Source organism: Pseudophryne corroboree, chromosome 2 (assembly GCF_028390025.1).
Source record: "Pseudophryne corroboree isolate aPseCor3 chromosome 2, aPseCor3.hap2, whole genome shotgun sequence".
Lineage (NCBI taxonomy): Eukaryota > Metazoa > Chordata > Amphibia > Anura > Myobatrachidae > Pseudophryne > Pseudophryne corroboree.
The window spans coordinates 829476620-829490945 of record NC_086445.1 but is presented as its reverse complement, the minus strand read 5'-3'; the positions used below and the strand labels follow the sequence as shown (position 1 = coordinate 829490945).

At 47.7% G+C, this 14326-nt stretch overlaps 1 pseudogene; it reads right to left on the bottom strand.

Moving 5' to 3' along the window:
* Positions 1-6542: 6542 nt before the first annotated feature.
* Positions 6543-6661, bottom strand: LOC135054425 (5S ribosomal RNA; annotated as a pseudogene).
* Positions 6662-14326: the final 7665 nt, after the last annotated feature.

Genomic DNA, 14326 nt, shown 5'->3' with positions numbered 1-14326 from the left:
TGAAGAGAAATTGATACTACATCTATGTGTCAAGCGATATTAGAAAGAGTCTCGCACTTTTCTGTGCATATACCAGTCAGTGGATTCGAAAACTTTAAATATAAGAGTCTGGGTATCTTCTACCAGCAGGATTTCAATGTACGGTCCCTATCTGCGATAAAATCTAACCATGGGCCTAATTCAGATCTGATCACAGCAGCAAATTTGTTAGCAAATGGACAAAACCATGGGGGTCAGACAGCCGACGGCTGTCTTAGGCTAGCGATCGCCTCTGTCTGATTGACAGGCAGAGGCGGTCGCTGGGTGGGATGGGGCGGGCCGGCTGCATTTTTGCTGCCATTTAGGGGAATGCGCTCCGGGCAATGCAGGCGTGCCCGGACCATTGGGGGGGGCGGGATGCGGCGGCTGCGTGATGTCACACACAGCCGCTGCGACCCTCACAGCGATGGGTATCTCCCTGCAAGCGCATAGGGGCTGTGCTGGTAGGGAGCTACTCCTGAAGTACAAAAGCATTGCCGCTGTGCGATGCTTTTGTACTTCTGCTGGGGGGGTAGGGCCTGACATGCGGGGCGGACTAGCCCTGTGCTGGGTAATCCCCCCGCATGTCGGGGAAGCTGATTGTAAATGTGCTTAATTTAGCACATCTACAATCAGGTCTGAATCAGCCCCCTATGTGCACTGCAGGGGGGGGGGGGGCAGATATAACGTGCAGAGAGAGTTAGATTTGGGTGGGGGGATTTCAGTTTGAACACACCTCACCTCACCCAAATCTAACTCTCTCTGCACATATTATATCTGCCCCCCTGCAGTGCACATGGTTTTGCCCAACTGCTAACAAATTTGCTGCTGCGATCAACTCTGAATTAGGCCCAATATTAGCTGAGAATCACAGTACTGTGCTAAAAGACCAGTTAGTGACTGAAAGTATGCTTTGGAATAGACATTTGGTGCGTAGACATTTCATAAAGCAAAAGGTTGCTTATCAACAAAACGTGACATATAACAAATATGCCGTCAGGATCTATAACCACAGAATTAACCACTAAAGACAGATGTTGTTTCACTTGGATGGCTACCCTTCTAGCTTTGGAATTAAAGGAGGAAAATGCCAACACTCTCCATTTCAGGCAATTCAGTGTAAGCATCTCCGGAGGGATCAGGTGTAATTCTTGGAGAAACACAATACCTAATTTCAGCTTATTTATGTAAAGTAATACCCTTGTCCTCTTCTGCAGGAACACATTCCAAGAGGCTATGCGTACATTAGACATCCGACTTCATTAAAGTCATAAATAAGAATGAAAAATGCAGAAAATACAGGGCGTGGTTGCCCATAGCAATGGTTGACATAGCATATACACATATTGGAACAGATGGCTTGGATGACAGGGGAAGGAGAGACAATGGAACGATAAAATTGCACAACAACATACTCATTGAACGTGGCTACATCGCAGGCAGCATGCCTAGGCGTGCCTGCGTCTAGGCCCTGCGCCAAGCGTACACAGACGCTCCCTTTCAATTTGAATGGGGCGCTTGCGCATCTACGGTGCACGTGTGCCCCATTTGCTCCCGGCGGTCCGCCTCGCCGGGCGCGACTACGCACAGATGGAGCCACGGTTAGCATGGCTCCATCTGTAAGTACGACTATACTGAGAAGAAAAACAACAACAAAAACAAATAAAGCAAGAGCATTCTTGCCATATAGGCACCCGCAGACTTCCGGGTGCATGGTAGGCAAAAGTGAGATCCAGCTCTGGGGCACCACACCCAGCCGAACCCATTGCAAACAAGTAAGCCAAGACAATGTAAAACGTATAAAGAACATAACACGTAAGACTGATATATCAGGGAATGTCAGTGTCAGCCGCTCATGCGACCCCAGTGTGAGTAAAACACAGGTGAATATAAACAAGGCCTCTCCAAGGCATAGGTGATGAACATAGGCTCACTAATCATTAGACTCAGCCCATCCACCTGGATCATTGGTAGCATCATCCGCTTCTTGAAGTAAGGCCACCTCATCAGGAGCCGCCAGGGAATACACAAATGAAGAGCCATCATAGATCTGCAATCTGGCAGGATACAGCAAAGCAAATTTCCTATTCAGTTGAATCAAGCGGGAACAAAGAGGGGAGAATTCTTTCCGTGCTTTAGTGAGCTCCGCAGGGTAATCCTGGATAAGCAGGAGCTTGAATCCTTCCCATACAGTATTGCGGTCTTTGAATGAGGCCCGCCACAGGTATTCTTTGTGTAAGAAATTAAGGCATTTAAAGAAGACTACATGTGGGTGTGCACCCTCCTGTGCTCTCAAGGTCCCAAGGTGATGTGCCCGTTCAATAACTATATCCCTACAGATATCCTGTGTTTGTAAGAGCGCAGGCAGCTTGTTACGTAAAAAATCATATAGACCAGCCTGTTTATCCGATTCTGGCACACCGATTAATCGTAAGTTACATATGCGCTACCTATTTTCGAGGTCATCCAGTTTATTCCAGATTTGGGGGTATATTTACTAAAATGGGAGTTCTATTTAAGATGGGATGTTGCCCATGGCAACCAATCAGATTCTACTTCTCATTTATCTAGCACCTCTCTAGAAGATAATACCTGTAATCTGATTGGTTGCTATGGGCAACATCCCATCTTAAATAGAACTCCCATCTTAGTAAATTTACCCCTTGGTGTCTGGATTTGGTATTTTTAGCAACCTCCTCCTTCATGTAGGAAACATCAGCAAACAGCTCTCCCACACGCTATTCAGTAGTCAGAGACTGCTGAGACAGGTGAGTCAATTGGTTCATAATATCTGCGGTCTGTGCAGCCAGCAGTGGACCTATGGCCGTGCGGATAGCATTAACCATGTCAGCATATGTAATAGGCATGTCAGGGGTAAAAAGAATCTGGTCCTCATTAGCTTCAAGATTATTAGAAGGGAGCACTTGGCTTTCACTCACCCCCATCATCAGGCTTTCCAGAGAAGCAGAGAGGGAGGCACCTCAAGCATCCTGGGCGTCTGTCGCCATCTTGGAGTCCCGATGGCCTCTCCCTTACCTGCTTTGACAGGACTGTTTCAGTGGCATCAGTGCTAGAAAACGCTCCATATACTGGGGGAAGAGGAGCAGCGTGTGGGGGCAGCAAGTGAACAGCGGCAGTGGAGGCTAAAAGCCTTGTAAGGGTGCGTTAGGCTGGGCGGCAGCGGAGCGGAGCTCAGATACAGTATGTCCACTCACATCACAGCCGGAACCGGAAGTCTCGTGTGGGTCTTTCAAGTCAGTGTTAGATTGTGATAGCTCTGAGTATAGTGTAGAGATGAGACCCTTGGTACTAGCACCACAGAGGATTAATGATTCACAGACAGTTAGTGTTCTACTGGTAAGCCTGTGTTTCACAGTGAAGTGAAAATGCAGCAGTTGTAGGTATTGATAGAACTATTTATGGGGAATATCGATTTTGGTTTGTATGTCTGCAAATGTGGGAAATGTTGAATCGTGGGAAATATCATTCAGGACTCTGATCCCCACAGCCTGCCATTTTCTAAAGGAAGCAGGACGACAGCCCGGTCAGAAGTCAGGGTTATCAAACAAAGGAACTATGGGGTTTGGGTGTGGAGCAATGCGAAATCGCCTATTTCTAAGGAGAGTGATATGACTGGGTGAGCAGAAACATTTTTAGGTCTAGACAACTGGGGAAGCCATAATAGAGTGGAAGGTGAATCTACTTGTAAAGCGTTTGCCTCAATCATTACCCAAACTCTTTCCAACTTTGGTTGGCTCCACAAGAAACATTGGGGGTCATTCCGAGTTGATCGCTCGATGCCGATTTTCGCAACGGAGCGATTAAGGCTAAAATGCGCATGCGCATGGTACGCAGTGCGCATGCGCTAAGTATTTTAACACAAAACTTAGTAGATTTACTCACGTCCGAACGAAGAATTTTCATAGTTGAAGTGATCGGAGTGTGATTGACAGGAAGTGGGTGTTTCTGGGCGAAAACTGGACGTTTTCTGGGAGTGTGCGGAAATACTCAGGCGTGTCAGGGGAAAACGCGGGAGTGTCTGGAGAAACGGGGGAGTGGCTGGCCGAACGCAGGGCGTGTTTGTGACGTCAAACCAGGAACGAAACGGCCTGAGCTGATCGCAATCTGTGAGAAGGGCTGGAGCTACTCAGAAACTGCTAAGAAATTTCTATTCGCAATTCTGCTAATCTTTCGTTCGCAATTCTGCTAAGCTAAGATACACTCCCAGAGGGCGGCGGCCTAGCGTGTGCAATTCTGCTAATATCTGCTAGCGAGCGATCAACTCGGAATGACCCCCATTGAGCAAGCCTAGCAGCAATATAGAAAAGTTTGAAATTTGGAAGACCTAAGCCACCCTTAGATGTATGTATTTAGTATATCAGTCGCGGTGATAAATTAATCTTGACACCATTAATCCGACCATTTTTCCGAGATATAGCAGCCACTCCAGTTGTCAACATCCTTTTTAAATTGTGCTGAAAGCTTGGGATAGTTTGCTTGGAGGTTCAAGCTTTATTTATATTATTTACGATTTTGTTATGAATAATCCATTGTTATTTTTTCAACTTTTTGGTGATTTTTCACTGCCTCACCTGTCATAGACTTTTTACGCCAGTTTTGACTATAAAAATGATTAGAATAATACAAAGAAGATATTTATAATATATTCTTTGTTTATATAGTCAAAACTCTGGAGTATACTGATCTATGGGGGTCATTCAGATCTGATCACTGCTGTGCGAATTCGCCGCACGGCTGCAACGGGCATCAGCGACCTGCAACAGGATTGTGCGAAAGATCCATTCACACGGGCATTAGCAAGGAGATTGACAGGAAGAGACCAGTTGTGGGTGGCAATTGACCGTTTTCAGGGAGTGTCCAGAAAAACGCAGGCACGCTCAGGCATTTTCAGGGAGGGTGTCTGACACCAGCTCCGTCCCCGATCATCAGGATTCTATCACACAGGAAGAGTAAGTTCTGGGCTGCGCAGAGACTGCACAAAATCAGTTTGTGCAGCTCTGCTACACATGCGATCGCACACTTGCACGTCAGACATACACTCCCCCTGTAGGTGGTGACTATCTGATCACAGGACTGCAAAAATCGCTGCTTAGCGATAAGATCTGAATGACCCCTATATTAGGAAAGGTTCTGCCTCACCACACTGCACATTACTGAATTCAGTATGTGTTAACAAAGGCCCTCATTCAGCATGGATTGCTAAATTGCAAAAACGCACATCGGCCGATTATAGGCAGATTGTGCATGCGCTGCAAACGCGTTGCACGCACACAAAGGCCAAATTGCGATTGCCATGCATTTGCAGTCTTAGTGAGAAGCAATCACAAAATGATTGAAAGTTAGCAACCGTTTGTGGGAGGCAACCTGGCGTTTGTGGGGAGTGGTTGGGAAAACACAGGTGTGTCACGGCCATTTTTGAGGTGTATATCTGACATCAGCTGTGATTGCTTGCAATTAAACACATGGCGCCGATGCGACTGCATCCGCATTATTCTGAGTAGGTGTGGGTCAACCTTAACTTTGTATGGTACTCGGTTCCTGCATATAGATCACAGATCTGCAAATGGATACGCAGAGTTGCGATGACATCAGTGGGTGTCTTTTACCATTTCAGGGTGGCTCTTCACATGCGATTTTTAGCAGCAGCAGTTTTGAGCCAATTGCAATTTCAGTCTCAATAGCTGTCCATGTTGAATTCCCCCTATAATATGGGAACCCAATAGCAGGTTATTTTTCAGGGATTTATTTTCGGCCCTGCTCAGAAAGAAATCCCTGTTAAGTGCAGCCTGAAGGCTGCCTTCGGGGACTAATTGAATAGCCTCATGGGGATCAATTAGCCCGCAGTAAAGTACTGCAGCTAATTGAATTCAACCCTTAAGCTGACCATACACCTTAGGGCCTTATTCAGAGATGGATACAGATCATGCTTCTGCAACAAGATCTGTGTCCTTCTACTCACATGCTGGGGGCCGCCCAGCAAAGGGCAAAGCCGCCTAGCATGTGTATTGCGTCGCCCCACGATGCATTCCCAATTTAATTGCGAATGCAGTAATTACAGGATGACCCCTGCCAGCGCAGCCTGGCTACGCTGGCAGGCGGTCCGGTGCCATTTTATCCTTGGAGCGGCTGCATGTGAAGTCACGCAGCCTTGAAACAACAGGTATGGTCCTTTGGAGAGAACAAAGAACCAAAAAAAGCAACTATAGGCCTTTTCCTGGGCACACTTGAAAAATTGAAATGATGAGATTATTAAAAAATATATTTTATTAATGAATACTTTAAGAGAAGACCAGAGCTGGCATCAATGATTAAAGAGCATAAGTGTTCACAAGTACCAATGTACCTATTGTGGGCGGAATAATAATATAAGTGAGCGAAAATGAGTAAATCCTCATCCACAAAGAAGATTCATACATATCCTCTATAATCAGGATTTTATGTGAATGAGGTCACTACCTCGAGTCCAATGGGTCCCAAAATACTTTAGCTGTTGGAGAGTAAAATACCTACGGTACCTAGTATTCCCTGGTGGTTCCCCATCCAGGTACTAACCAGGCCCTGCAGTGCTTGGCTTCCAAGATCAGACGAGTTTGGGCATACTCAGTGCGGTCTGGCCGTAGGTAAATCTGTCTCCTAGGTGCACCGTTTTCCAATTGTATTGGGACACAGGATGTCAATCACAGAATAAATAGATATTGAGTTATATATGGTCAAAAAATAATACCGTAGACTTCTAGATTATTGCTGGGAGATCTAGTCAGTAGTAGTCTAAATTAGAGCAATAATACTGACTGTGGGGTCTTGGGATTGGTATTTCCACAAAAGACTCTATTACAATTGTGCTTCCAAACAGCCTAAGCAACAGGAGGGCTTTGTAGTGTCCACAGCAATCAGGACAATAGAAAATGTATCTAAAGTACAATAATATCCCTAATTTTCTGAGATTGATTTTAGCATATATAGTAATTATAAATTGCAACTGTCCCTTGTGAGAGGGTTCCTCTTTCTCCACCTTTACCCAGTAATCATGCACCAAGAGAGATGTTATGCATAATGATCATAAGAGTATAACAGTGTAAGTACATCACATAACCAGGGCCGTTTCTAGACAATTTGGCTCCCAGTGCGAGATTTCAAAATGCGCCCCCCCCCCCCCCCATTGCTATAAAAAAAAATTGGGTCCCCCCCCCCCCATATAGCTATAAAAAGAAAAAGCATGCGCGCGCTCCCGACAAGGGTGTGTGGCCTGATTAAAATGGGTGTGGTCTCATTAAAGTGGGCGTGGCCTCATCTGATATCATCACGCCCACCACAGGGGGGAAAAAATGTAAATAAAAAAAGTCCCCATTTTACACATTACCGCAGGCAAGTGTCCCCATTTTACACAGCGCGGCAGGCAGGTGTCCCCATTTTACACAGCGCGCAGGCAGGTGTCCCCATTTTACAAAGTGCGGCAGCTAGGTATCCCAAATTGATTTTACACAGTGCGGCAGGCAGGTATCCCCATTTTACACAGTACGGTAGGCAGATAACCCCATTTTACACAGTACGCAGGCAGGTGCCCCCATTTTACAAAGTGCGGCAGGCAGGTATCCCCATTTTACACAGTACGGCAGGCAGATATTCCCATTTTACACAGCGCGACAGGCACGTGCCCCCATTTTACAAAGCACGGCAGGCAGGTGTCCCCATTTTACAAAGTGCGGCAGGCAGATATCCCCATTTTACACAGTGCGGCAGGCAGGTATCCCCATTTTACACAGTGCGGCAGGCAGATATCCCCATTTTACACAGTACGCAGGCAGGTGCCCCCATTTTACACAGTGCGGCAGGCAGGTATCCCCATTTTACACAGTGCGGCAGGCAGATATCTCCATTTTACACTGTGCGGCAGGCAGGTATCCCCATTTTACACAGTACGGCAGGTAGATATCCCCATTTTACACAGTACGCAGGCAGGTGCCCCCATTTTACACAGTGCGACAGGCAGATATCCCCATTTTACACAATACGCAGGCAGGTGCCCCCATTTTACACAGTGCGGCAGGCAGGTGTCCCCATTTTACACAGTGCGGCAGGCAGGTATCCCCATTTTACACAGTGCGGCAGGCAGGTATCCCCATTTTACACAGTGCGGCAGGCAGGTATCCCCATTTTACACAGTGCGGGAGGCAGGTATCCCCATTTTACACAGTGCGGCAGACAGATATCTCCATTTTACACAGTGCGGCAGGCAGGTATCCCCATTTTACACAGTACGCAGGCAGATATCCCCATTTTACACAGTACGCAGGCAGGTATCCCCATTTTACACAGTGCGGCAGGCAGATATCCCCATTTTACACAGTACGCAGGCAGGTGTCCCCATTTTACACAGTGCGGCAGGCAGGTATCCCCATTTTACACAGTGCGGCAGGCAGGTATCCCCATTTTACACAGTGCGGCAGGCAGGTATCCCCATTTTACACAGTGCGGCAGGCAGGTATCCCCATTTTACACAGTGTGGCAGGGAGGTATCCCCATTGTACACAGTGCTGCAGGCAGGTGTCAAGTGGGGGGGGGGGAGGGGGAGAGAGAGAGAGAGAGAGAGAGAGAGAGAGAGATAATACTTACATCCTCCCGCTCATCGGGTCCCGCCGCCTCACGTCCCTCGCGCCGGCCGCCTCTTCCTTCCAGGCTTATCTCCTCTCCTCCCTCTCCCCGATCGCTCCTGCTCGGGGGGCGGGGCTTCGTGGAATGACGCATTTGCGTCGTGACGTCACAACGCAAACGCGTCATTCCGCGAAACTCCGCCCCCCGAGCAGGAGCGCTCGGGAAGAGGGAGGAGAGGAGATAAGGAGACACAAAGTGCCGCGGCGGGCGCCCCTGTGGGAAAGCAAGGGGGAGCTGCGGTTTAGGCAGGGAGAACCCGTTTTCGGCCAGGGGCCGAGGGCTATCTTACCCAACCTCTTCGGGAGACCCTCAGACCAGTGGACAGGGCAGGAGTCGAGGAGTCATCGCAGCCTCCCAGAAAGTTGTCCAGACACGTCTGCGCTGTCTGGACCACTCCCATGAAATGATGCAGCGCCGCTCATCCCCCCTCCCCAACGGCTCCCGGAGCTGTCAGTCACTATGCAATTGCATCCTTCTGATGAAGGGTCGCGCATGCACAGATCCTCTGGATACAGCCGCTGCGTATAGACGCGCGGCTGTGTTCCGGAGACCCTTATTGTCCAACCTGGCTGGTTGGAATGAAAACCGGGTAATGTATGGGAATGACAATTGACTATTTGCTCGAGAATTAGAGATGTGCACCGGAAATTTTTGGGTTTTGTGTTTTGGTTTTGGATTCGGTTCCGCGACCGTGTTTTGGATTCGGACGCATTTTTGCAAAACCTCCCTGAAAATTTTTTGTCGGATTCGGGTGTGTTTTGGATTCAGGTGTTTTTTTCAAAAAACCCTCAAAAACAGCTTAAATCATAGAATTTGGGGGTAATTTTGATCCCATAGTATTATTAACCTCAATAACCATAATTTCCACTTATTTCCAGTCTATTCTGAACACCTCACACCTCACAATATTATTTTTAGTCCTAAAATTTGCACCAAGGTCGCTGGATGACTAAGCTAAGCGACCCAAGTGGCCGGCACAAACACCTGTCCATCTAGGAGTGGCACTGCAGTGTTAGACAGGATGGCACTTAAAAAACTTAGCCCCAGAGTCAGTTGGGGTTTTATGAGGTCTGTACTGGGGCACATCGGACTGGGCCCCCTGGCGCTTGGTAGAATTATGGGACTTTATAGATCCCCCACAGCCCGAATCCGAGTCAACGGATCCTTATCCGATCCCTTCTTTATAAGTAACGGGACACGACAGGGTTGCCCATTATCCCCTTTACTTTTTGTCCTCTGTATCGAAGCCCTCGCGAGAGCTATTAGAGCCAACGATGGCATTACTGGCCTGAGAGTTGGGGATACAGACCACAAACTCTCCCTGTTTGCTGATGACTTATTGGCTACAATAACCCATCCGACCTCCTCCCTTCCTCATCTCATGCAAGAGCTGTCCCATTTTGGGCTTCTCTCCAACTTTAAGATTAACATGTCCAAATCCTATGCCCTGAGCATCTCTACGCCCCCCGACACCGTGGCCAAACTTAAACGATCCTTTCCCTTCACTTGGAACACCTCTCACATATCCTATTTGGGAACACAGCTGCCAAGCGATTTGTCCCGTCTGTTCACCTTGAATTTTGCGCCCCTTCTCCGAACTCTCAGAGCTGACTATAGTAGGTGGTACCTTAAACCACTCTCATGGCTGGGGAGGGTGAACATGGTGAAAATGGATACTCTCCCCAAACTTCTCTACAAATTACAGGCCCTCCCCATACAGATCCCAGACTCCTGGTTCAAGTCCATACGGGTCTTGATACAACAGTTCATATGGTCTCGGAGACGGCCTAGAATTAGCCGATCCACCATGATTCGTTCCACCCGTAGTGGTGGCTTCCAACTACCTGATGTCAGAGGCTACTAATGGGCAATATTGCTTAATAGGGTGTTGGATTGGACGAGGAGTCGGGATACTAAGCAGTGGGTGGCTTTGGAGGGGCTCTACATACAACAATTCCCAGAGATCTTCCCCTGGCTCCCTTCCCTACCCAGACCCCCAACCCCTCACCCAACTATCACTGCTACCCTTTCCTTCTGGAAAAAAGCGCGCAACTGGCCCTCCCTATCTTCCGCTTTTGGTCCGCTGACCTCTTTCCTAGCTAACCCCGACTTTCTGCCAGGCTTAACGCCCTCCCACTTTAGAGGCTGGGCCCTAGAGGGTCTCTTTAGGGTAGGCCAGCTGGCGACTCCCTCAGGTGTTAGGCAGTTTTCAGAAATACGATCAAAATGGGAAATCCCGCAACATGACTTCTGGAAATATCTACAGCTTAGACATTTCCTGCACTCTAAGCACAGATATATCCTGGCCTCACGAGAACTAACACAGTTCGAAAGGCTCTGCGTTTCAAAGTGTACCCCCAAGCATACTGTCTCCGCGCTCTAAAAACTGCTACAGAGCTCTGATGCTCAGATACCCACACCCTTCCAGGTGGCCTGGGAGAGGGACCTTGGGATTCAACTAACAGATAAAGAATGGCAGAAGATATTCCTCAAATCTTACAAAAGCTCAGTGTGTATACAAGTTAGGGAAACCCAATATAAACTGTTAATGAGATGGTACAGACACCCCTCCCTCCTCCACTTCATGTATCCTGGAGTGACAGACAGATGCTGGAGATGTCTTAACGCCACCGGCACCCTTATGCATATCTGGTGGAACTGCCCCCTACTCTGTCCTTTCTGGGCTGACGTCATTTCCATCTCACGAGACATACTCCAAACCCCTATCCCTAACGACCCAGCCTTCTGGTTGCTCTCTCACTCCTCAACCTCGCTGGCCCAACACAAGACATCATTACTCCGCCACCTATCTAATGCTGCACGGGCAGTTATCCCCACACTATGGAGATCCCCAAACCCGCCCACAAGAAAACTATGGTTCACTAGAATTAACTATTTTATGAACATGGAGAACATCCTCCTGGTCTCCAGAGACAAACTCTCAGAGTTCATGGCCACCTGGCTACCCTGGATAGAATATACGTCCTCTACAGACTACAAAGATTACGTTTACGCTACCAAATGATCTAGCTTCGCAGCCGATCGATCAATATGACTGCATTACATTTATTACTCAGTTCGAAGGCCCCCAGTCCTGGTCACTCTCTGCTCTCTTCTTTTTCCTATCTTTATTTAATATCTCGCTCTTCTTCTACCTATCTTATTATGCTTACCTAAGACATCACGATTGTAGTCACTGTGCAGGCAGAATGCAAATAGATACTACTTTGATGCTATAAGACAGTGGTTTCCAAACTTTTTTGAATCACGGCACCCTAGAATATCAGAATTTTTTTCACGGCACCCCTAGGCCAAAAATTTCTTATTGAGAAATTTAGAAATAAATATTACATTAAGTAGATCGCGTTTATATGTCATCCTTAGGGTCAGTTGTGTGGTGAGGGACAAGATTTGCTTCTGTTTGGCCACATATGTTATGACTGGCAGCCACCAGCACTGGTTTTGCCTATTATATTGACCATGAATAATTTGAATTGGTCCTAGACCACCAACCCAGGGCACCCCTGCAAGTGTACCGAGGCACCCCAGGGAGCCACGGCACACAGTTTGGGAACCTCTGCTATAAGATAATATACTGAAGCCTGTACCTATACCGGCCACCCAGAGCCTGAAATGACCTACCACTCTGTTTTCTTTGGCTAAAATGTACTTGACCCTAATTATACGTTTTGTTGCCTATAGGTTTGAACGTGATGTAATCCTTATATCTTCTTGAATAAAAACAGATTATACAAAAAAAAAAAACTTAGCCTCAAACATCACATGATACAGAGATAGATAATAATAAAAAAGAGGTGCAAGATGGAATTGTCCTTGGGCCCTCCCACCCATCCTTATGTTGTATAAACAGGACATGCACACTTTAACAAACCCATAATTTCAGTGACAGGGTCTGCCACACGACTGTGGCTGAAATGACTGGTTGGTTTGGGCCCCCACCAAAAAAGAAGCAATCAATCTCTCCTTGCACAAACTGGCGCTACAGAGGCAAGATGTCCACTTCCTCATCATCATCCGATTCCTCACCCCTTTCACTGTGTACATCCCCCTCCTCACAGATTATTTATTCGTCCCCACTGGAATCCACCATCTCAGGTCCCTGTGTACTTTCTGGAGGCAATTGCTGGTGAAGTTCTCCATGGAGGAATTGATTATAATTCATTTTGATGAACATCATCTTCTCCACATTTTCTGGAAGTAACCTCGTACGCCGATTGCTGACAAGGTGACCTGCTGCACTAAACACTCTTTCGGAGTACACACTGGAGGGGGGGCAACTTAGGTAAAATAAAGCCAGTTTGTGCAAGGGCCTCCAAATTGCCTCTTTTTCCTGCCAGTATACGTACGGACTGTCTGACGTGCCTATGTGGATGCGGTCACTCATATAATCCTCCACCATTCTTTCAATGGTGACAGAATCATATGCAGTGACAGTAGACAACATGTCAGTAATCGTTAGCAGGTCCTTCAGTCCGGACGAGATGTCAGCACTCGCTCCAGACTGCCCTGCATCACCGCCAGCGGGTGGGCTCGGAATTCTTAGCCTTTTCCACGCAGCCCAGTTACGGGAGAATGTGAAGGAGGAGCTGTTGGCGGGTCACGTTCCGCTTGACTTGACAAGTGTCTCACCAGCAGGTCTTTGCACCTCTGCAGACTTGTGTCTGCCGGAAAGAGAGATACAACGTAGGCTTTAAACCTAGGATCGAGCACGGTGGCCAAAATGTAGTACTCTGATTTCAACAGATTGACCACCCGTGAATCCTGGTTAAGCGAATTAAGGGCTCCATCCACAAGTCCCACATGCTTAGCGGAATCGCTCAGTTTTAGCTCCTCCTTCAATCTCTCCAGCTTCTTCTGCAAAAGCCTGATGAGGGGAATGACCTGACTCAGGCTGGCAGTGTCTGAACTGACTTCACGTGTGGCAAGTTCAAAGGGTTGCAGAACCTTGCACAACGTTGAAATCATTCTCCACTGCGCTTGAGTCAGGTGCATTCCCCCTCCTTTGCCTATATCGTAGGTAGATGTATAGGCTTGAATGGCCTTTTGCTGCTCCTCCATCCTCTGAAACATATAGAGGGTTGAATTCCACCTCGTTACCACCTCTTGCTTCAGCTGATGGCGGGGCAGGTTCAGGAGTGTTTGCTGGTGCTCCAGTCTTCGGCACGCGGTGGCTGAATGCCGAAAGTGGCCCGCAATTCTTCGGGCCACCGACAGCATCTCTTGCACGTCCCTGTCATTTTTTTAAAAATTCTGCACCACCAAATTCAATGTATGTGCAAAACATGGGACGTGCTGGAATTTGCCCACATGTAATGCACGCACAAAATTGGTGGCGTTGTCCAATGTCACAAATCCCCAGGAGAGTCCAATTGGGGTAAGCCATTCTGCGATGATGTTCCTCAGTTTCCGTAAGAGGTTGTCAGATGTGTGCCTCTTATGGAAAGCGGTGATACAAAGCGTAGCCTGTCTAGGAACGAGTTGGAATTTGCGAGATGCTGCTACTGGTGCCGCCGCTGCTGTTCTTGCTGCGAGAGGCAATACATCTACCCAGTGGGCTGTCACAGTCATATAGTCCTGAGTCTGCCCTGCTCCACTTGTCCACATGTCCGTGGTT